General features: G+C 34.4%; 1 protein-coding gene across 6 annotated transcripts in view; it reads right to left on the reverse strand.

Annotated features, from left to right (window-relative positions):
- The window catches only part of SLC9A9 (solute carrier family 9 member A9), a 685,705-nt gene that overhangs the window by 646,154 nt on the left and 14,927 nt on the right, over positions 1-24,624 (reverse strand). For 4 of the 6 annotated variants that reach the window (XM_068546049.1, XM_068546048.1, XM_068546051.1 and 1 more), the window contains exons 3-4: positions 17,182-17,276; positions 15,120-15,163 (exon numbers count right to left, since the gene is read on the reverse strand). The gene's annotated coding sequence lies outside the window, so the exon portion shown is untranslated. The remainder of the gene's footprint in view (positions 1-15,119; positions 15,164-17,181; positions 17,277-24,624) is intronic. The other 2 variants (XM_068546052.1, XM_068546054.1) reach the window with 1 other exon arrangement.

Genomic DNA, 24,624 nt, shown 5'->3' on the forward strand with positions numbered 1-24,624 from the left:
AATAAAATGGAGGGTTCTTGGTCCCTGAACAGCCTCATGGAGCAGAGCTGCTTCCTCAGCCTTAGATGGTCAAGTCAAACTATAACACAAGAAAGAAAGAAACTACCATCTTATTTTAGCAACTAATTTTGGGTTTCTTTTTTTTTTTTTTTTTTGGTCTCTTTGTTATAGCAGCTTAATATTTACCCTAAGACAGAACAAATTTAAAAATAAAAGGGATTTACTGACTAATGAAACTAGAAAGTCTAGGGTTTCTGTGGGCTTCAGGATTGGTTTGATCAAGGAGTCATTCCTTTCTAGGTCTCAGTCTTCAATGTATTAGCCTCATTCTGAGTCTGGCTTTCCTACAGTGGTACAACCATTAACCAATCACTGAGATCCAAACACGAGAATATAAAATCTACTTTGAGCCTGAACTTCATGCCTCACCCTAGAGCCAGGGGTGTATGAAGTCACTGTGTCTACCAAAATGAAAATTCAGGGAAGTTTCTAAGAAAAGAAAAATAGAGGCTGGAGAGAAAGTCACACCACAATATTCACTACATGTGATTCTCAAAATTCTCATTCACTGGGAATTTTAAAAAAAAAGAAAGAAAAGAAAAATGTTCCCAGGTCTGCCCTTGCTCTGTAACCCCAGCCACTCCGAGAACCTCTGCCTAATAAACTGTGAGCTTCTTACTTGTTTTTGCTTCCCCAGGACTTAGGATATGTGCCAGGCACACAATAGAACCCAAGAGATATTTGTTTAATTGAGTTCACTTAAATTAAGTTTGAAAGAATAATTAGGAGAAAAGAGAAATTGTATTTAGGCAAAATTTCAGGTTAAATTTTTTTAACTTCAATTTTAAGTTTGGGATATTAGGGGACTAGGCTGAATGAAATATCTTTGAAGAAAAACAGGAGTCTCTTGGATAGATTAATACTTTTTAAAAAAATGTAAAGGGAAGATATAGAAATCATTCACCTTTCTTTCATGAGGCTTTTGTTACACTCCACCAGGGGAAGAGTGAGGTGGGATGCTGACTGCCAACAGCGATAGGCAGTATGGAATATTTGCTGAAGGGATTAAAGTTGCAGAGGGTATAGTCCATCTCTAGCCAGGACCCCAGCTGACAATTATAGACAGAATTGTGGTGTTCAGAGCTGGAGAGCAGGCCAGGAAAGCAGCACCATAAGAATGCTGTCTTGAGGAACTTATTCCATTCACATTCTGCCCCTTCTCAAAAGCAACTTGGAAAGCAAGAAAACTCTAGACCATACAAAGTATAATTATTATCATTCCAGCCTCTGAAGTCCATCTTGTCTGTGCAGACACATTACAGAAAATCACACCATTCAGGCTTCTCCCAGAAACCGTATGTTCAGGGCCTACAATGTTCCACTTGAGCAAGAGCGTTTGGCTTTGTGGCTACATCCCTGTGGCCCACTGTCAAAGGAAACATCTTTTCTTTTTCTTTTGACTAGGCTGAGCTAACCATAGGGTAAGGGCTGTGGAGAACCAGATTCCAATCCTCGGCTGGCTTTAAACATACTACTTAGGAGAGAAAGCCTAATAAAGCAAACAGTGGTGAATGATGAAAGATGTGTACATCCTATAGACATTAGATCATAAACTTCTTGACAGAATTGTCTGTCTAATTTGGTCTCTTGGTCCTCTAACAATGAGCTCAAAGAATAAAAAATGTTTCTTTTTATGAAAAGTTCTTCATACAGAATAGCTATGCTGTTTAAGTGAACTGTAGGCAGAGTAAATAAAATTGTAGTAGCTAATTGACAAGTCCTAAGATGTTCCTAAAGTGTTGGAAGATATTTTAAAAATCGCCTTAAGAAAGCATTGCTAGATGCTTGAAAGTGATATCTAATCATTATTATTAATAAATATATAATCACTAATCTGTTTTATATTCATTTGTCCCAAACTAGTCCTCAAACAGTAATCATTCCATTTTATATATTTGTTAACAATTAAAAAATAGACATAAAATATGTCTTTTACAGGCAAAATTAATCTATTGTGGTAGAAGTCAGAATAATAATATGAGAAGGATGGGTATCAACAGGGAAGGGGCAGAAGGGAACTTTCTGGCAGGGTGGAAATGCCTATATCTTGATCTGGTGATGGTAACAGAGGTTTATATGTTTGTAAAAATTCATCAAGCTTTCCTTTTAAGATTTGTGTATTTTACTGTATGTAAAAGATATCTTATTTTAAAATATTTTTAGAGTATGTATTTTGCTTAGGCGAAATCCTAGATTTAGATGCTTTTGGCTTCAAAGATTCATTTTATCTGTAACAGCATGAGCATAAATACTACATGGTATGTTGCAGAGGCAGCATTTTCTTCACGTATGGGCAAAAACTCCTGTTGAAATTCTCATCACATTCCACACAATAAACTAGTTCCTGAGGTTGGTTAATATCGCTGGAAATTAACAATCTTTTAAGGTAGTTTTTTTAAAATGGTAAACTAAGAAAATCCTGCAACTCCAGCTAATTTTGCTGCAGTTTTGCAGCAGTGAAAATATATCTTTGTCTGTAGTCCAACCACCATAAAATCCTGTATCCCTGAGATTATAAACTTGTGGCTATGATTATGTCACTGGTTTAAATATAACTCTTTCAATATAGTTAAATTTTGAGAATAAATACAAAATTAGAAGGAAAAAATAATACATGGTACACCCAAAATTTTGAACACAAAATTCAGTGTTAGGATCAACTCAAAACATGATTTTGTTTTTTTCATTCCTTTTTGACACTCCCACCCCTACTCCTCAAAACACAAAGCCTGTTTAGGACATCAATCCCTCCACATACAATTATTTATTCAGTGCTTATAAGTTCCTAGGCACTGGGGCAATAAAGGAAAAGAAAGTAATGGCCCTTTCCCCAGAGAATTTGCAATCTAAATGAGGAGACAGAACAACTCATTTAAAAATCGTTACTTTTAAAACATTTAAAATTTATTTTATTTTATTATTATTAAATTACCATTTAAAGAAAAAAATGATAAAAGATATCATACATAGTGGTATGCTGGTAAATGTTTAACAACTGGCTCTCCAGGAAAATGAAAAAGCCTTGATTTGTAGCTTTTGCCAATTTCTATGTTGTAAATACTCTCACCATGGCCTGATATCAAGGTACTAATATGAAATCAAGCGGCTGGCAAAATTCCTCCAATTTTGACCACCTGCTCTCATGAGTTGGTATATACCGGTTCTGGCACACCACTACTTCAATATCTAATGAGAATGCAAATTATTTCTATAGCAGCTTCAAACCATGTAGAATTATCAAAAAATTCACTTTATTAAGCATCTACTAAAAATCAAGTACTGTGTTAGATATTAGGAACAAAGAAGATTAATTATGGTCTCTGCCATCAAGGATTTTATAATCCATAAGAGTGGGATTAGATAAGTAAGCCACAGACTATAAATACGATTAGTAAATGCCATGGTAAGGGAAACGCAAAGGAGGGAGCAAGTAACCGGATCATGGGTCAGAAACGCTTCCAAGTGGAGGTGATACTTGAGTTGAACGTTGGACACAGGTAAGACGTACTTCCTCTCAAGCACTATTGGTGACCTGACTTCAGCAGATCTAACACTTCGAGGCAGGCAAAAGTTATTTACCAGAAATTTTGGGAAATGCCTTATTATTTTTTCCTTATAAATCTGTTCAAAGGTAACAATTTTAAATAAATATTCAAATCAATTGATAGATGACAGAAATAATCAAGTGAAATAGTAGCAGTTTTCCTAGTGATTAAAACCAAATATCTTAATACCTTTTACCAGCATTTCCTAAAGTAAGTTCCATGGAGTGTTAATCAGTCATGTTCAAAATAAAATGTCATGGTTAAGTAAGCTTGGGAAACATTTAGTGAAGAAAGTTAAACAGGTTTGTTACTGCCAGTACTTCCCAGAGGCTTTAATCTTCCCCTGTGCATTGTGATCCTTTAAGAGTGGGTTATAACACGACTCCTTTGCAGAGACTCATAGGATTAGTGTTCCAAGAAGTAGACTTCGGGAATTATAAAAGTACAAATGGCTCATTAAAAGAGTTTTAAAGGGATTTTTTCCCAACAGATTCTTTGTGACACATACCTACCTAGTCAAAACAGTAATATCTCTGTCATTAAGATACCATGAAAAAAATCACCACTTTAGTTCTACTTCATCATCTCTCAATTATAGCATGGGTAGCATAACACCTGACAATTGAGAATAATTTAAAATATCTCTAGAATCGGAACTTCCCTGGCAGTCCAGTGGGTGGGACTTCGCCTTCCAGTGTGGGGGGATGCGGGTTTGAACCCTGGTCGGGGAGCTGGGATCCCACATGCCTCGGGGCCAAGAGACCGGGACATAGAGCAGAAGCAATATTGTAACAAATTCAACAAAGACATTAAAAAAAAAATGGTCCACATCAAAAAAAAAAACAAATCTTTAAAAAAAAAATAAAGTATCTCTAGAATGGTAGTAAAGGTGGTACCAAACGTGAATAAATACTACGCCACTTGTTAAGCCCTAATGGCATTTGGTGAGGTGACACAACAAACCTGTGCCTCCAAATCTTGGTTCATTGCCAGTATCAAGGCTGAACTTATGAATAATGAATTTTCTCTATGGTAGGAATTGCCAGAATGGCTCTTTTGTCCTCATTTTCCACAGGGCAGCTTTTGGTACCATCTTTATAAATTCCTTTCTTATTTACTTTTTAAGGCATTTCTTGGAGTCCTCTAATAAAGAGACATCCACCACCCACACACCCCCGGGTTTAGTCAATACTTAGCAGACTTATCAGCTGTTTTCTAAGTGACAATCAGCAGGAAGCTTGCCCTGAGAGAATATATATAGAAGCAAGACACTTGCGCTTGGAGGAGAGGGGAAAGATTTGTGCACAGTATGGGTTTCCCTTAGAACACAGCAGTCAGGTTTGGTAGGCAGTGAATTATCTGTGTCTGGGAGAGGCACTGCAAAGTTGGAAGAATTTCTCCCTCCTTCTAGCTCCTCATCTCCTATTGGTGTCACACAAATGTCCAGTGGTGATGTAGTGTGTTAAGGTCAGCCTCCCAGGAGACAGAGGAGGGCAGAGAAGGGAGAACAAGGACGTGAGGGCCCACGAAGCATAATCAGCACATCTTCAAGGCCAACTAAACAGGGATAGATGCTACCATTTTGAAATTTCTTCTCCCTAATTTATGTTGACAGATGTTTACTTATTACCCAAAACAGAATATATCTAGTATCTTCAGTGTGTTTAGACCTAGGGCAAACAAATGCAGCCCACTGTTGCTTGCTTTGGTAAATAAAGCTATGTTGGAATCCAACCACACCTATCAACTCTACAAAAGGCAGAGCTGTAGAGTTTCAAGAATGATTTTAGGCTTGCAAAGCCTAAAATATTTACTATCTGGTCTTTGACAGAAAAAGTTTGCCAATCTTTCCACTCAAATTTTCTAAAATGTTTCCAAAGTGACTTAATGTTTATATTTTTGAAATCAGATTTTCTCTGTGAAAAGATTCAGGTTATTTTACACTAAAAAGCAAATTATAGTTAAGTCTGATAATAGCTAGGCTAGCACATGAAGCTGAAAAGTGGGAAAATAAAATGTTTGTTTTGAAAATATCCTTTTTTAAGATCACAAACATCTGGATATTTCCCAAACATCTGGAACACCAACTGATTGACTCATTATGTTTAGCCAGGCACATTTTGTAAACACTAGCAGTCAAAACTAAGCATTAGAAGTAAAAAATAATAATTTCATATAACATCCTTATACAAAATACTTCACATCGGCTTTCTTCTTTTAAAATGCACCAAGAAGTACAAAGAAGTCTATAATTCTGTCAGAGATTTTGGAGAATTTAAAGAATATGATATTGTCTTTTTCTTTATATCTAATTCAGTTATGAAATCTCTGTAATCTCATTGTCTGAATGATAGAAGATAATATCATTATGATGTTTTTTAAAAAGGCCTCAAAACTTAGAGTAAACAATGAACTTTTCAGTAACTATATAGTAGAGTATCAGCAAAGTGGTGTGAGGAATTTCCCATCTCCGAACAATTAAATTGAAATAAAACTTGTTCCTTGGTTGCTCAATGTCAGCTCTTTTGATGTCGGAATAGCCATTGGTTAGAGCCAAATAGATTGTCATGAAAGGGTCTGGGGCTTTGGAACCAGACTGGGGCTTGACTGCTGGCTCGAATTCCTTTTAGGCTGTTTGGGCCAGTTTCTACTTAATAAAATGGGGATAATATTTTTATTGGTGATAGATATAGTATATATGGTGCCTGAAAAAAGAATAATAATAACAATAAAACAATGGCTCCCATTTATTGACTTGCTTACTATGTGCAGGCCACCAAACTCAGTATGTCATATACTTTACATCATTTAATCATCACAAAAGCCATAAAGGTAAGTAATGCTGTTATCTGTCATTCAGAGATGAGTTCATTGAAATGTTAACTTCCAGTTTACAAATTCTACCCTTAGAAGAGCAGCTACCAACCATCTACTGCCTACTACATGCTGGAGACTTGGCATTTATTTTCTCTTAAGGTTTAGAGAGATTAAATAGTTTGCCAAAGTTACACAGCTAATCAGAGACAGAGCTAGGGTCAGAGCCCAAGAAGAAAACCCCTCAGGGCCATTGCCTTTAACCTTTACTGTACTACCTCAGCAAAAAGTAGCTATTATTATTATTATTACCATAGGTATCAGTTTTAAAAAATAAACATAAAATCAATGTACTAAAAAGATACACCTATGCATATGTTTGAAACTTGACAAATGTAATTAGGGAATCAAATAGTTTCAGGTATAACCTATTGAATTGAGAGCATCTATCTTTGTACTGAATTGCAAAGTAAATATGAGGACAACTCCTAAAAGTCAAAATAGAGCTATGCACTAAGCATTCCACACCTGAATCCACTTTCCCAGGACAATCCTTCTAAGGAACAGAATTTGAAATTTTGAATTCCAAAGTTATGTTCACATCTGCATCAGATATCTTAAATAGTGTGTGTTGCTGAAAAGTGATAAAGCTTGCAATTATGTCATCTCAAGCTCTGAGAAAGTAAGGCGCAGTAATGTTTGTGAAAGAGCATAGGGCCATATGCAGTCCATGTCAGAAAAATCAATTTGAGTTCCTATGTTCTTGTATCCACACTTCAGATTGTCAGCCAGAGCGATATGCAGAAAATATATAGCTTGTCTGAGTTTGCCCTTGCCGAAACAGTCTCAGACTTATGGGATAAACAGATTAAAACTTCTGTCTGAGATAGACCTTTTCCCCTCCTGATTTTTTGGTTTTGTTTTTTTTTAATCCATCATTGGATTTAGGGATAGCTGCCTGCTAACATGTCTGCAAAGAAATGGCATATAACCAAGAAAAGTGCTGCAAAAGTTTGGTTTTTATTACAACATTTGGGCAAGTTTTGAAGAAGATGTCTTCAAACAATAAAAGGTAGTGTTCCAAGAAAATCAAAAATTTTGACCACCTAACTCTCAGCAAGCCATTTCCTGCAAATTCTGCAGGAAGCATAGAAACCGGTCCACGCTGTGCACTTCAGTTGGGGACAGAAAACATTACAAATGTGAACAGCCTTTTCTGTTCCGCCTTTTCATCATTCCATTCTTTCCACACTGATAATCAGCCGGTAATTGATCCTTTTTTGGGTTACCCATTCACTGGAGAGTTTCTGAACATATGGGCATGCCACCTTCTGGTGAAAGGTGTTTATCTGCCATTTACAAAGGATTGGAACTTACACGGATCCTTTGAGAAAAAGGCAATGTCCTTGATACTTCCGCTTGCATGACAAATTACTCAACTGATTTGTTTCAATAATTTTCTTTTTCCAGAATTAAAGTCAAGTATTATTCATTATTATCATTTAATCTTAGTTTTAGCTGGTCAGTATAATGAGCAGAAAATAGCTAGGGAGAAATAAAGTCTATAGTCTGAAGGATTCCTGTCTTTCTCACACTTCCTAGGGACTTGTGGAGAATTCAAGACACAGCACCTTAATGTAGCCCCTGATTCAGAAGTCATGCTGAGAATGTACTTCATAGGTCTTAAAAACAGTCTGAATTTTGCTTTTCTTACTCTATGGTACAAGATTTGATAGCTTGAAAATAGATACTGAAGAATTTAAATTCTAAGTTCGTTTGGAAAATCTATAACGCACAAGAACTCACCTCATTTTTCTGATTACTCTATCAACAGCTTAACAGTGCAAAATTAAGTTTATTCCTAAGGATAATAGACTGCTTCTATGGTAGCTTTTCATAGCTGAAGATAGGAGAGATTAAATTACCGCTTTAACAGTGGATTGCTGGGCTTCCCTGGTGGCGCAGTGGTTAAGAATCCACCTGCCAATGCAGAGGACACGGGTTCGGGCCCTGCTCTGGGAAGATCCCACATGCCGCGGAGCAACTAAGCCCGTGCACCACAACTACTGAGCCTGCGCTCTAGAGCCCGTGAGCCACAACTACTGAAGCCTGCATGCCGAGAGCCCGTGCTCCGCAACAAGAGAAGCCACCACAATGAGAAGCCCGCTCACCGCAATTAGAGAAAGCCTGTGCGTAGCAACGAAGACCCAATGCAGTCAAAAATAAATAAAATAAATAAATTTAAAAAAAAAAACAGTGAATAGTTTTAAATATTTTAATAACATGCTGATTTTTACAAGAGAACCTGAACTGTTCCCTCATCAATAGATAGGGTTGCAACATAAAATACAGGATGCCAGTTAAACTTCAATTTCAGACAAATAATAAATACATATTTTTAGTATAAGTATGCCCCCCCTACAATATTTGGGACATGGATTACTGAAAAAAGTTCCTTTTTCCTCTAAATTTCAAGTTTAAATAGGAATTCGGTATTTTCATTTGCTAAATCTGGCTTTGAATGGTTTTCAAGAGTTCAGCTGGCTATCAACACCCTTTACATTCACCCATTCATTCAGTCACTCACTCATTAATTCATTTAACAAGTATTTGAATACTTCCTATACTATTGTCAGCATGGGGAATAGTTTTGCAAAAATCCCCTACCTTATAGATCAGTGGTTCTCATTCTTAGTTGCCCGTTGTAATCAGCTGGGGAACTTTTAGAAACATATTAATAGACCCCTGGATACAACCCTCAAAGATTCTGAATTACTTGTTCTGGGGTCGGTCCTGGTCATTAGACTTGTATAACCTCCCCAGGTGATTCTAATGTATGGCCAAGGTTGAGAACCACTGCTGTAGATGGAGACAAATTGTTTTTTTAGTCTTTATTTTTGCAATACCTGCACCTGCCACCAGGTGTGTCCATTAATGCTTGATTCACTCAGCATATCAACTCTCTTCATAGAAGCAAACCGCATACAATTTTAACTGAGATTTTTCCAAAGCAATATAACTTTTTTAAGCGAGCATTATACATTTTTAAATTAAACTATTTTGCCTCAATTTTAAAACTACGAGTATTTAAATAAATGCATTTATACATTCATTCAAAAATACTTATTTCTGTCTAAGCATTGGGCATTGTACCAGGCACTGGGGATGAAGCCATGAAAAAGACAAAGCTACTCTTCTTACAGGAGGGACAGACAATTCATATGGAAACAAAAAATAAATACTTCCTATGAAGAAAAAGAACCAAGGAATACAAAAAAAAAAAAAAAAACTAAGTAGTGGAGAAGGGTAGCATTGTACAATAAAGCAATCAGGAAAAGCTTCTCAGGGGGACGTTTGATCAGACACCTGAATGAGGTGAAGGACTGAATCTGCAAAAATATACAGTGAAAGGTAAAAGAAATAGCAAGTAGGAAGGTCCTGAAGCCAGAGAAAGCTTGGTGTATTTGTAGGAAGAGTTGGAAGGATAGTGTGGCTGGAGCAATGGTAGGGGGAGAGTGATATCAAATGAGGCTAGACAAGGGTATGTAGGCCCTTAGGCCAAGGTAAAGACATTGGGCCATATTCTGGGCTATGGGGCAACATATATGGTCTAACTTACAATGTAAAAATATCACCCTGGCTTCCACGTAGAGACTGGATGGTAGGGTAATGGTCTGGTAGGAGCAGGCAGACATTTAGGAGACTATTGCTGTGGTTTGAATAAGAGATAATGGCGACTTGGACTAGGATGGTAGGGGTAGTGGTTTCAAGAAATGGTCGGACTCAGGATATATTCTGAAAATAAACCAAACAGTTCTTGCAGATAGGTTGGATGTAAGGTGTGAAGGAAAGAGGAAATAAGACTCTGAGATTTTAGCCATCTACAAAGATGGGGCTAAAAGGCTGACACAAGTGTTCTGTTAGGGCCAGGTTAAACTTGAGGTGCCTAATGGTCGTCCCAGTGGATAGGTCATAATGGCAGATATGTGTGTATGGGGATCAGAGGAGCAATCAAGGCTGCAGATATAAATTAGATCATCACCAGTACATGGAAGTGTACCATTTTTCTCAAGTTTAACACACTGGACTGTTTTTAAACAAAGTGGTGCAGTCATTTCCTTTCAAAGTGAAATACTTTTTCTAGGAGTTATACCCATGACCTTCTCAACTACACTGGCACCTGATGACTTATAATCCTTTACTACAGAAAATGTATATAAAAGGAAACATTGCCCCCACAACTTTTTAAATGTCCCTGGGATGAACACAAGAAGTAATTGTGAAAATTATATTGGATGATGCATGAGGCCTTTTTAGACTATAACTAAAAAAACCTTCTCATGACTAAGAAATGATCATTTTCAGCTGTAACTGCTTTTTTCTTAAAATTGTTTTATCACACATTTTAATATTCAAACAATCCAGTGGTATTTTTAAAATAGTAAGTAAATTATAAATAAAAATTAGATTTTTTATACCATTATATCTTTTAGAATGGGGTTCATACAAGTAGCATAATTTTTGATAGATTAAAAGGAGAATTTTAATATACCAACTAATCTTTATTATAATATTCACTAGAGAATATTCAGTTTGTAACATTGTTGGAAAGCTGAGTTTAGTAGAAAAAAAAGGATTTTGAGTTTCCTATTTGCCACTAAACTAGTTATATGACTGAACACAAATTGTTTAGCTGCCTGGAAACTTAGTTTTCTTATTTGAAAAAAAGGCTACTTCTAAATCTACTTCTAAGGGCTTTTGATTAGGTGAAATAGTGTATGTAAAAATATTTCATAAATAATAAAATTATACATGAAAGAAACAGTAAATAAATCATGGACTATTGTCCACATTCTTTTCTATTAATAAATATCACACATCTAGTACTTAAGAACTCAAGGCAGATGGCAATGACGATAAAAGTCGCTGTGAAAAATTAGTCACAAAGTATTTTAGACTCAAAAATATAAAGTCTAAAAATCTTACCTCTTTTTTTTTTTAACTTGTTTCTCTCATGTTATTACTTTATTTCTTTTTCTTGAGTTGTTAAGGTGACTGAGTTTATCTTTTTTTTTCCTCTCTATCTTTGATAAGGATAAATGAGGAATTTGAGATGGTAAGATTAAGGAGTCAACACTGACAGATGGAGAAGGAAGAGAACTATGAAGAATTCAGATAAGGCACAAATAAACTTCAATTCAGCTCTCTTTCAAAATTTAAAATATAAGCAATATATAATTATGTGTTTACATTAGTGATTAAAATATTGCTAAAAGCTTTTTTAAGAGAGTTAATTTTAATTAATCATCAAAACACTATTATTGGTCAACTTAGTATGGAAACAGCTGTATTAAACAGCAATAGGATTCATTCCCATTTCTACCTCTGATACCTGGCCCTGTGAATACTGGCTATGGAAGAAACAATACCATATATTGGATGCTGATTTAGACGTAAATAGCCTCCTGAAGAATATGAAAGTGGCACCACTTACTATTACTCCTAGTGATCCACTAGCAAAATTTTTGCTCCCTATACCTGCAACCTTACACTCTGATCTACAGGTCTGAGTTTCAAAGGGAGGAATGCTTCCAACAGGAGACACAGGTAGAACACTACGTGAAGACAGAGAACTGGAGTAACACATCTACAAGCCAAAGAATGCTAAAAATTGCTGTAAACTACCAGAAGCGAGGAAGAGGCAGGGGAGGATCCCCCTGTATGTTTCAGAGAGAGCATAGCCCTGCAGACACCTTGATTTTGGACTTCTAGCCTCTAGGTCTGTGACACAATTGATTTTTGGGTAATTTTTTTAAGCCACCTAGTTTGTGGTACTTTATTATGGCAGCCTTAGAAAAATGAGACAGCCACTGTTTTAATAAAACTTCTAGATTTAACAGGGCACAGAACTTGTTTAGAATGATTTACTATTTTCTAGGAACTATTAGCAAAGGGGCTGTGTCTCCTGTCTTTCATAAGCAGTTAAGAAGGAACAAGAAGGTAAATTGAATCAGGTAGTACAATCTTTAAGTAAAAAAAAATGTTTATGCTCTCCACAATAAAGCACATTTTATTTTTCTCACTTTAAGACAACATTAGGAGATTCTAGATATGTAACAACATTGGCAAGTAGACTTGGAGAACATGAGCCAATTTTATAAGTAACAGGATGATTTAACGTCCGAGGATGTACTTTTAAACTTTACGCAAGCCAAGGGTCTACAAGACAGGAGAGGTCATTTATGTTGTCCAAACTCCTAGAGCAATATTTGATTTGGGCCAAAGAAGTACAGACACTCCAGATAGATGGGAAAAGGGAAACGGGAAATTTTAAATAATACCAGAAGGAAACTTTTAAAGGAATATAACATCCATCATTTTGTCAACAGTGATTTGGTTAAGGCTGAGATTTTAGAGCAGTTCAATTGGATTTTGAAATCTAAAATGTGGTGTTATTTTACTGCTCAAAACACATTTTAATACATTGATATAATTCAGCACTTTATCACTAGTTAAAAACCACCAGAAAATCTGAAAAAAAATCTATAAATATCATAGTCAGAAATTCTTTAGAACTTTAAGAGAAAAAACAGAAAATTCCATTTTGTGAGAGAGAAAATCATGGCATCTGAGTTAAAGGAGAGATTCGAAAAGTGGTTCCAGGAGATAGTAACAAGAAAGATATATTCAGTAACAAAAGTGGTAACCAGAAGCTAGCAATAACTTTTTAGTTAAAAGATCATGAAAAGGCTGCTGGAAGAACCAAAAATCATAACCATATGTCAAGAGTAAGTACACAACATAAAAAAAGAAATTATTTAGACAAAGGGACATGCTAGGAATTAGATCATTCTCATCAAATGGTTGGACTGACTTGAAAATATTAATAGTTGGACAAAGCTTTGATGATTTAGAACCTTTACATGGTGGAAAGTAGGTGAATAAAAATGGTTTTTATACATATGGTTACCAAAGGGGAAAGGGGGGGGAGGGATGAATTGGGTATTTGGCATTAAGAGATGCACACTACTATATATAAAACTGATAAACAACAATGGCCTACTGTATAGCACAGGGAACTACATTCAATATTTTGTAATAACCTATCAGGGAAAAGAATCTGTATATTATATATGTATAACTGTATAACTGAATCACTTTGCTGTACACCTGAAGCACTGTAAATCAGCTATACTTCCATTAAAAAAAGTGGTTTTTATATTGCACTACCCAGCAATATTTCAACATTACCTTTCCCTTGAAGCTTAAGGATATCTGATAGTTGGGATTTGAGCAGATCAAGGCCCCAGAACTAGGAAATCACCCCCAGAGATGCTATCTTCTGGTGTGGAGGACCATATTTTCTAGAGGAATAAGTATAAACTATCATCTTTATATATTTATATTTAGAAAAGAGTAAATTAGTTCAAGCCATCTACTATGACCCTCTCAGAATTTTATGCCGGATCTTTTGCTTTTAGCTGGCTAAGAGAAAAAGTGAGAAGGTTGATTGAAACATTTTTCTGTCAACCCTGGAAGTGGATGTATCCCATCTACCACACTACTTTGTCTAGAATCCAGTCACAAGGCCACATTCATATTGCAGTTTGGGCCGGGAAAGGCAGTCTTCCTATGTGGAAGGAGAAGTGGGACTGATAAGCACCTAGCAATTTCTGCAAAATAATTGACACATACAAACATGCACAAATATCCCCTATTTTCATTTTGTTGGCATTTGCAGGTATGTCTGTGCCCAACTATTAATTTTCAGCCTTTCTGGATTAGATTGGTTTTAGATGAATCTCTTGAATCTACAGTTTATACTTAGGTTTAGCTCTATGATTTGACCTAAGAGATTCCTCTTTCACTAGGTGAGTTTATTTTATTTAAATTTATTGATCTGATAGATATGTTTGCTCTTAGTTTTGTCAAATTGTTTTGTTTTCTTCTTTTAACTTTTTAATGTTTATTATAAGGTTATCTTTTTTCTTTGGTTTAGTTTTAAGCTTATTTTCTTCCTAATAATTTCAATGGTTTTCTTTTTAAAATTAATATAATCTATCCTCTGATTTTTTAGGCTTGAAAACTCTGTTTGTTGGTTTTAAACATGTATAATAATTTGGTTTTGTATTAAATTCTTCTGATGTTCTTTCTTTTCCTGAGGAAAATGTAAATAATGTTGCATCATCTTCTAGCACTGATTGTAACTGGGATGGATTTCTATATAATTTTCTCTTTATTTTTGGAATAAGGTAAATTTTTAGGCTATTTATTGACATTGACTTATTTGTGTAAATGTGTTCTACAACAAGATCTTGCTGAAACTGCTAAATAGTTTTCCAAAGTGTTTTACTATTTCACAATCCCACCAGCAATGTATGGGTTTCTGTTGCTTCACATTCTTGCCAACTCTTGTTATTTCTAGTTATTTTAATCTTAGCCATGTGAAACGATGTGTAGTAGTAACTCAATTGCATTTCAGTTTGTATTTTTCTGACAACTATTGATAGTGAGCATTCTTTCATGTGTTTGTTGACTACCTATATTTTTACATATTTATGTAATACATATAGTTTTATATAAAATATAATTATAATATAAATATATATTATGTGTATTATACATGTATAATTATACACACATACACACATATATATATAAAATTTGATAGATATAACATTTTCTCCCAATATGGCTTACCTTTTCATTTTCTTAATCATGTGTTTTAAAGAGCAGAGGTTATCCTGAAAAAGACGAATAAAGTGGGAGGCATCATTTCCTGATTTCAAGCTATATTACAAAGCTAAAGTAAGTAAAACAGTATGATACTGGCATAAAAACAGACACATTGACCAAGGGAACAGAATCGAGAGCCTAGAAACATAATAAATCCACACATATATGGTCAACAAATATTTGACAAGGGAGCCAAGAATACTCAATGGAGATGACAGTCTCTTCAATAAATATCGCAGGGAAAACTGAATATTTCTAAGAATGAAATTAGACCCCTATCTTATACCTTTCATAAAAATTAACTCAAAATGGATGAAAGACTTCAAAATGAGACCAGAAGCCATAAAACTTCTAGAAGAAAACATAAGAAAAAGACTCCTTGACATAGGTCTTGGCAATAATTTTTTGGATATGACATCTAAAGCACAAGCAACAAAATCAAAGATAAACAAGTGGGGCTACGTCACTAAAAAGCTTCCGTACAGCAAAAGAAATAATCAAAAAGTAAAAGGACAACCTACAGAATGGGGAAAAGTATTTGCAAACTGTATTTTTGATAAGGGGCTAATATCCAAAATATATAAAGAACTCATACAACTCAATAGTATAAAAAGCAAATAATCCAATTAAAAATGGGTAAAAGACCTGAATAGACATTTTCCCAAAGAAGATATACAAATGGCCAACAGGTACATGGAAAAGTGCTCAACATCACTAATCATCAGGGAAATGCAAATCAAAACCACAATGAGATAGCACATCATGCCTGTTAGAATGGCTATCATCAAAAAGATAAAAGATAAATGCTGGTGAGGATGTAGAGAAAAGGGAACCCCTGCACACTATTGGAGGAATTGTAAATTGGTACAGCCACTATGGAAAGCAGTATAGAGGTTTCTCAAAAAATTAAAAATAGAGCTATCATATGATCTAGCAATTCCACTTCTGGAAATATATCTGAAGGAAATGAAAATGCTAATTCTAAAAGATACATGCACCCCAATGTTCATAGCAACATTATTTACAATAGTTAAGACATGAAAACAGCCAAAGTGTCCATTGACAGATGAACGGATAAAGAAGTTATGATATATATACACACATATATATATATATATCACCATATATATATATGTATATGATAGAATATTATTCAGCCATAAAAAGAAGGAAATCCTGCCATTTGTGACAACATGGATGGACTTTGAGGCATTTATGTTAAGTGAAATAAGTCAGACAGACAGAGAAAGAAAAATACATATGATCTCGCTTATATGTGGAACCAAAAACAAAAACAAAAAACAAATTCATAGTAAAAGAGATCAGATTTGTGGTTACCAGACGTGGGGCTGTGAGGGTAATTGGATAAACAAGTAATAGGGGTGTAATATACAACATGATGACTATAGTTAACACTGCTCTGTGGCACATTTGAAAGTTGTTGAGAGAGTAAATCCTAAGAATTCTCATCACACACACACACACACAATTTTTCTTTTTTTTTTTTTTTTTGTATCTATATGAGATGATGGATGTTGACTAAATTCATTGCAGTAATCATTTCACAAATATGTAAGTCAAATCGTTATGCTGTACAACTTAAACTTATGCGGTGCTGTTTGTCAATTATATATCAATAAAACTGGAAAAATATAACAAAGATACTATTGCAAAATCTAAAAATAACTCATTTATTAAAACCACTCCAAAAGGAACCAAGACTGTGACTGTGTCATAACAAAACACACAGTAATACAGGTTTACACCAGAAAGCAGTTATCACCGTGAGATCTTTTGGCACCTCTACATGTCCTTCAAGCAAGGAAAAACAATTAAGTAAGGATAAACTGGGTGAGCATTGTAAACCAACAGCTAATAATTAAGAAGAAACTGGAAAAGAGAAAAGGAGTAGGAAAGTCAGAATCATAGAATAAATGTTAAAAAAAAGAATATTAGTAGATTTCAAACTAGTCTTAAAACATATAGCTGCTCTCACATTCTACCCTGGGATGAAGTGTGGTCTTACCCTGCCAAATAGAGTTTTAAAAGCTGCAGTAATTTCCTGGCATGAAGAATTACTTCAGGATGTTAACGGAGTCAGGATGCTCTCCTTGTTAGTACCTGCAATTTATATTCAGACAATTAGATCTCAGAATCCACATGCCCACTCTCTCAATAACCTTTGTAACCAGTTCTCCAGTTACTTTAGTTCCTTACCTCATAAAATATATTTTATATATTTTATTAAATAATTTGTTAAACTATAAAATTTACAATAAAAGCATTTTTAAAAAAGTTTTCAACTTTGATAAAATAAATTTATCCTTGTTTTTTTTTTTTTTGGCCGCACCTTGCATCTTGTGGGATGTTAGTTCCCCAACCAGGGATTGAACCTGGGGCCACAGCAGTGAAAGCACCGAGTACTAACCACTGGACCACCAGGGAATTCCCCAAATTTATCATTGTTTTTGATTTCATGATGAGAACTTTTGGTGTTTTATCTCAAAAACTTTTTTCTACTCCAGTTCTGTGAAGATTTTCTCCTAAGTTTACTTCCAGAAGTTCTATGATGTTTTAGCTTTTATGTTTAGATCAATGACCCATTTCAAATTAAGTATCTGTAGTTTTTGAAAATTAAATCAATCTCGCATTTCTAGAATAAATTCCACTTAGTTATGATGTATTATTTTTATATATTGCTGAATTTATAATATTCTGATAAGAATTTTTGAATCTACGTTCCTAAGGGATATTGGTCTGTAGTTCTGTTTACTTACAATGTCTCTGTCTGGTTTTAGGGTATTAGGATAATGTTGGCATCATAAAATGAATTGGACATTGGTAATAGTTTCATTACCACTATTTTCTGAAGGAGTCTGTATAAGATTAGTGATGTTTTCCTTTTAATATTTGTTTTAATCTATACCAGTCCAACCGTGTGGGACTGCTGTTTCCTTTGTAAAAGGGAAGTTTTAAAATAATCAATTTCATTTTTTTAAATAGGAGACTTACATGTTTTTTTCCCCCCATGCCAGTTTTAATTTGCCCTTTCAGGAGTATTCTATTTTATCTAAGTAGTCATAGTTTTTAACAAAATATGTCTTTACTATCCTTTTAATGTATGTAGGCTCCATAGCGTTTTCTCCTCTTTCATTCCTGTCTTTGGCAATTTTTGTCTTTTTTCATTTTTTCCCGATCAGTCTAGAAAGAGGTTTATCAATTTTATTGATCCTTTCAAAGAACTAGCTCTTTGTTCAATTGATTTTCTCTATCGTTTATTTTCCATTTAATTTATTATTCTATTCCTTATTTCATTCCTCCACTTACAGTGGGTTTAATTTTTTGTTTGTTTGTTTTACTTTTTAAAATAGAAGCTTAGATCATTGGTTTTAGATCATTGGTTTTTAAATGTTTCCTCTTTTCTAATATCAGCACTTAAAGCTATGAATTTCCCTGTAAGTTACTGTAGTTGCACCCTACAAATTTCGATGTGTTATTTTCATTATAGTTCAAAAATAATATCATTTCATTCAGTTCAACATTTTTTCTAATTTACCATGTTATTTATTCATTGACCAATGGGGTATGTAGAACTGTGTAATTTATTCTAAAATATTTAGATATTTATTTCAAGATAATTGTTGCCATTGTTTTCTAAATTAATTTCATGTGCTCACAGAATACATGCTGTATGACTTTGATTATTTTACATTTATTGGAACTTCTTTTATGGCTCAACATATGATCTATCTTGATGAATATTTCCTGCCTATTCAAAAATAAGATGTATTCTGTGTTGGGTGTAGTTTTCTATAATTTCAGTTAGGACAATCAGGGTGCTATTGTTATTCATGTTTTCTAAAATCTTAGAGAAATTTTCTGTCAACTTATTTTATGAATTACTAAACTGTGTTGAAATCTTCAACAACATGTATGGATTAATTTATTTTTCCTTTCAGTTCTCTTAGTTTTTGCTTCTTGCATTTTGAAGCTCATTATTAGGCACATACACATTTAGAATTATGTCCTCTTGATTAAATGATCCTTTAATTATTATGAGATGGCATTCTTCACTTTGGTAATATTGTTTGACCTGAAATTGATTTTGTCCTATATTAATATAGCCACTTTATCTTCTTTATGCCTAAAGACCTATAATTGTCTTTATATTTAAAGTGATTATTGTGGACACCATAAAGTTTGGCCTTGCCTTTCCATCCAGTCTGAAAATCTCTACCTTTTAATTGGACTGTAAGAATATTTGTGCAGATCCAAATTTCCATCTATATTTTTATTTAGCCAAAAATAACTTCCTTTATTTTTGTAGTGCTTGTAGCTGGACTGTTAATGATATATTTTCTTAGCTTTGTCTGAAAATGTCTTTATTTTTGCCTTTATTTTTGAAGGATATTTTAACTAGATATGGAATCTGATCAATAGTTTTCTTTTTCTTTCATTATTTTGTAGATGTTTTTCCGTTGCCTTCCAGCTGATATTGTCTCTAATGAGAAGTCAATTTTAACCCTTATTAATTCCAAAGCATGGACAATGCCCCCCCTTTTTTAATCTTTGGTGCATTAAAATTTTTCTCTTTATCACTGATTTTCAACAATTCGATTTTATGTCCCTTGGTATGGTTTCTTGTGTTTGCTCTACTTGGGGCTTATTGAGCTTCATGGGATTGTGAGTTTATAATTTTCTTAAAATTTGAAAAAATATTTGACTGTTATTTCATCAAAAAAATTTCTGCTCCCCTCATTTGGAACACCATTTGTACTTAAGTTGGATCACTTGATATAGTGCCATAGCTCACAGAGTGAATATGTTCATTTATATTCAGCCCTTTTGCTCTCTGTGTTTTAGTTTAAACAATTGTTAACTGCTATATCTTTAAGTTCATTGATTCTTTATTTTACACTGGACAATCTGCCATTAAGCCCATTTATTGTTTCCTGTGTTTTGTTTTGTTTTTTTCTTTCATTTTGGATATATTTTTCAGGTCTCAAAGTTCATTTTAGTTCTCTTTTCATATCTTTCTTTCCTCTTATAATTCTTTAAAAATATTTCTAATTGCTATTTTAAAGAATGTGTCTGCTAATATCATTATTTTATTTATGGGTTTGTTTCTATTAACTAATTGCATTCCTAGTTATTAGTTGCTTTTTCCTGCATGTCTAGTAATTTTTGATTCAATGCTGAATATGATAATTTTCATGTTGTTGAGTCTGGATTTTTAGTTTTCCTCTAAAGAATGCTGACTTTTTTGTGTAACACAATTATTCATCCATTTGAGGTTGTTTAAAAAGTTTTGTTTGTGAGGTGCTAGACTAGCCTTAATGTGGATGTAATTTAGCCTTGTTACTAAGGTAGTACCCTTTTGGGGTCTCTGCTGAATGCCTGGACTGTTCACTAATGTTACTACACTTTGGCTGGTCTGAACACAATATATCCCAGGTCTGTCTATGCTCTACCTTCCTGCTTTTCATTCTGGAAAGTGCCTCCAGTTAGAAAGGTAGAATGATTGCTAGACTCACTTAAGTGCTTTCCCTTCTCTTTAGGATCACAGCCTTGTGCTGCCTGTTTTCTGAAGTCTGAAAACAGTTGTCTCCTATACTTTGTCCAGTTTTTTAGTTGTATGCCAGTCTAGTACTTTTTACTTACTTTATTTCTTTTTTGTCTTTTTATTGTAAAATAAAATAAAATTACAGAAAAAAAACACAAAAGAAAATGAATCTTAGTGAATTATTATAAGGTTAAATACCTGCTATGGTCTGAATTTTTATGTCCCCCCAAAATTCATATGTCAAAATCCTAATCACCAAAGGTGATGGTATTAGTAGGTGGGGCCTCTGGGAGGTGCTTAAGTCATGAGGGTGGAACCCTCACAAATGGGACTGTGCCTTATAAAAGATGCAAAAGAGAGCTCCCTAGCCCTTTCTGCCTACTGAGAAAACAAGAAAAAGTCTGTGACCTGGAAGAAGGCCCTCATCCAGCCATGCCAGTGCTGTGATCATGGACTTCTGGCCTCTAATACAGTGAGAAATAAACTTCTGTTGTGTATAAGCTACCCAGTTGTGGTATTTTGTTACAGCAACCCAAACAGTCTAAGACTATACCTTTGTAACTACCACTCTGGCCAAGAAACAGAAATTGACTAGCCATCCTAGAAGCTTCTCTGTGTGCTCTTTCCCTCACACAGCCCCCTCCCACCCATATCTAGTTTCCCAACTTTTATAATACTCATTTCCTTGGAGTTTTTATGGTTTTCAATCACTGAAGTGGGCATCCCTAGAACCTTACCCATTTTTGTTAATTTGAATTGTCTTATAAGTCTCTTTTTATATACAGGTGTTCTCTTCATCCCTTTCTATTCTTTACTATTTGTCTGTTGAAGAACTGAGCTGTTTGTCCTGTCCATTTTCTCACAGTATGAATTTTGCTGATTACATATTCATGGTGTAATTCAAATATTCTATTTTTTCTATTTCTTGCAAACTGTCTTCGGGATCCAGAAGCTTGATAAAACTACCTTTTTATCCCTTTGGTAAGACTATAATTTTCATCTGAAGGCACTTATAGCTTGTTTTCACTCAGTTTTGATGTGTGCAGCCATTTGTGTTCAATGCCTAGATTCATTAATTCATTGGTGTTTGTGAAATAGTGATATCTTAATGTTTTTATTAGCTGAAATAAGTTTATAAGAAGACACAAACTTATTTACCATTTACCAAGTGGTATGGTTCACTTAGGTAGGGTGACATGAATGCTTGCTGTTTTCCTTTCATTTGTTTTTAAGATAATGATTTGTGACTATAGTAGTTTCCTATGGCTGCTGTAACAAATTACCACAAACTTGATGCTTTAAAACAACATATATTTGTTCCCTTACAATGCTGGAGGCCAGAAGTCTGAAATGAGTATTATGGGGCTAAGATCAAGGTTTCAGCAGGGCCACACTCACTTCAAAGACTCTAGGTGAGAATCCCATGTCCAGGTGCTTCCTCCATCTTCTCTCTTTGACAATGTTTCCATCATATGGCCTTCTTGTTTTCTGTCTGTAGTCAAATCTCCGTCTCCCTCATAAGAATACTTGTGATTATGTTTAAGACCCACCTGGATAATTGAGGATAATCTCCCCATCTAACTATTCTTTTTTTTTTTAATATTTATTTGTTTATTTGGTTGTGCTGGGTCTTTAGTTGAGGCAGGTGGGCCCCTTAGTTGTGGCTCAAGGGCTCCTCAGTTGCGGCGTGCATGTGGGATCTAGTTCCCTGACCAGGAATCGAACCTGGGCCCCCTGGATTGGGAGCATGGAGCCTTAACCACTGTGCCACCAGGAAAGTCCCACCATCTAACTATTCTTTTTTTCTTTTTCATCTAACTATTCTTAATCACATCTGCAAAGACCCTTTTTCCACATACAGTAAAAATTGTATATCTCTGGAGGCCTACCACAGTGACCAATGAAATCTTTAAAAAATATTATTTAATATTATTATGAACTCACAAGTTTAAACATATCTGATTGGCTTCAATCTATTGTAATTTTTATACAAACTATGGCCAATTAGAGCCTCAGTTTGACTTCTGAATCCTTGTGACATGACCCTTGTAATTTCTGATTGTTTTTCTGCTATATAATACTTCAAGATGTTCTAGTATATTTTCTGCTGTAGACCTGGAATCAATCATATCTTGAAGAAGCCTTTATGGTTTCCTTCAAAAGAAAATGATATGTCAAAAGTATAGTCTGGAAGCTAGGGTTGCTATTTGCTACTGGTTGGTGATTTTTCTTTTTTTTCCCTAGGATTTTTCAAATTCAGGACTACAGGGTTTTTAATTAACCTTTTTTATTTTACATCTTTCTTTTCACACTGAGAATCCTTATTCTCAAGGTCACAAGTAATGATAGATTTAGAATATATCACAATTGCTCATTTGTTTTATCCTTATTTTTTATCCCATATTTAAGTATCTTAAATATGTTGTTCCATTTCTTCCTGCATAAAGCACTGCTGTTAAAAAATCTGATAATTTTGATGCCCTTCTGAAATATGTACTCTTTTGCCTAGATTCCCAATGATTTTTTTTTCTTTTCCTTTAAAGTCCAATACCTTTACTAGAATATTTCTTGGTCTTAGTTCTTCTGGATATTCTCATGTAAAAGTGTGCTCTTTTAATGTATATTTCACAGTAATATTTTTCAGCAAGTTTTTAATATTTGTTCTATTCCTTAGATGTTCTTTTTTTAGGGACTCCTATATCTGTATGTTGAATCTTCTTTTTATAGCTTCAATATTTGTCATTTTCCCTCAAATCTTTTTTTATTTCTTCATTTTTTTTTTTAAAAAAAACTCCCTCCCTTTAATTTACTATTTCTTGTAAGGAATTATTTGTTGTATTTCTGTGTGTGTGTGTGTATGTGTGTGTTAAGTGTTTTTCTTCTAATTTATTCTTCAGTTCTGAAATATTTTTTCTTTTATTTCTTTTTTGAGCTTTATTAGCTAATTTGAGTTTTTCTAATTCTAATTTTTATTTTCATATCTTGTATCTTTTCATTAAGCAACATTAAGTCTCTTAGCTCATTTTGAAATGGTATGTTTCAGTTTGTATACACGTTGAGCATGTCTTTCTAGTATGTTTTCTTTGCCTGCAGGGTTATTCTGTTTCTTATTGTCATCTTTTCTTATAGTTACTTGTATGTTATTTGACTTCAATAGTTTTCCAATGTTCATTTTTACATGGATTTAATTTGCATAACTTCTTAGATTTGGTTCAGATAGCTTTTCTAACTTCCCATGAGCTCCCTTTTCTATAGTTTACTACATTAGTAAAACTATAATTGCTTGCTTGGTGCAGTTACCAGCTCCGTTTCCTTCTCCCTTTTCTCTGGATCTTCTTTTTCCTTCGTCTTAGTTGTTCTCATGCTGAACAAATTTGTGTCATCCCAGCAGTTTCTCTTCAGTATGAGACCTTGTACTTGAAGTGAGCCCTAGTCTCAGTTATGAGAATTTATGGGAATGAACCAACTCTAAGACTTAGGTCTGATTACTGGAATATGCTACAACCCTCCCAGTTTTAGCTGCTGTTCTCAAATTGAATTGTCATGATTTCCAGTGAATAACTTTTAGCTCATGTGGGGTTTTTCTGTTCTCAGGTCCGTCAGATGTTCCTTGGCTTCACACTGCTTTCCCCTACATAGACATTGATAAGACACAGGTCTTGTGACTATTGTCCCACCTCCTTGTATTCTGGGGTTTGTGAGGACAGCCAGCCTGTTGTTTGTTTGTTTTTGGCTTTGTTATCTAGTTGCAATGTCTTTTTATGTGGGGATTCAAAAGATCTCAAACATATGCTACCATCTCCATTACCATCTTCTCAGAATCTCACACAGTTATTTAAGTGAGATGACTTAATATAAAAAAGTTATTTAGATGTTAAAGAACTAAAAGGCATAAAAAGAACTCTT

This window comes from Eschrichtius robustus, chromosome 6 (assembly GCF_028021215.1).
Source record: "Eschrichtius robustus isolate mEscRob2 chromosome 6, mEscRob2.pri, whole genome shotgun sequence".
Classification (NCBI taxonomy): Eukaryota; Metazoa; Chordata; class Mammalia; order Artiodactyla; family Eschrichtiidae; genus Eschrichtius; species Eschrichtius robustus.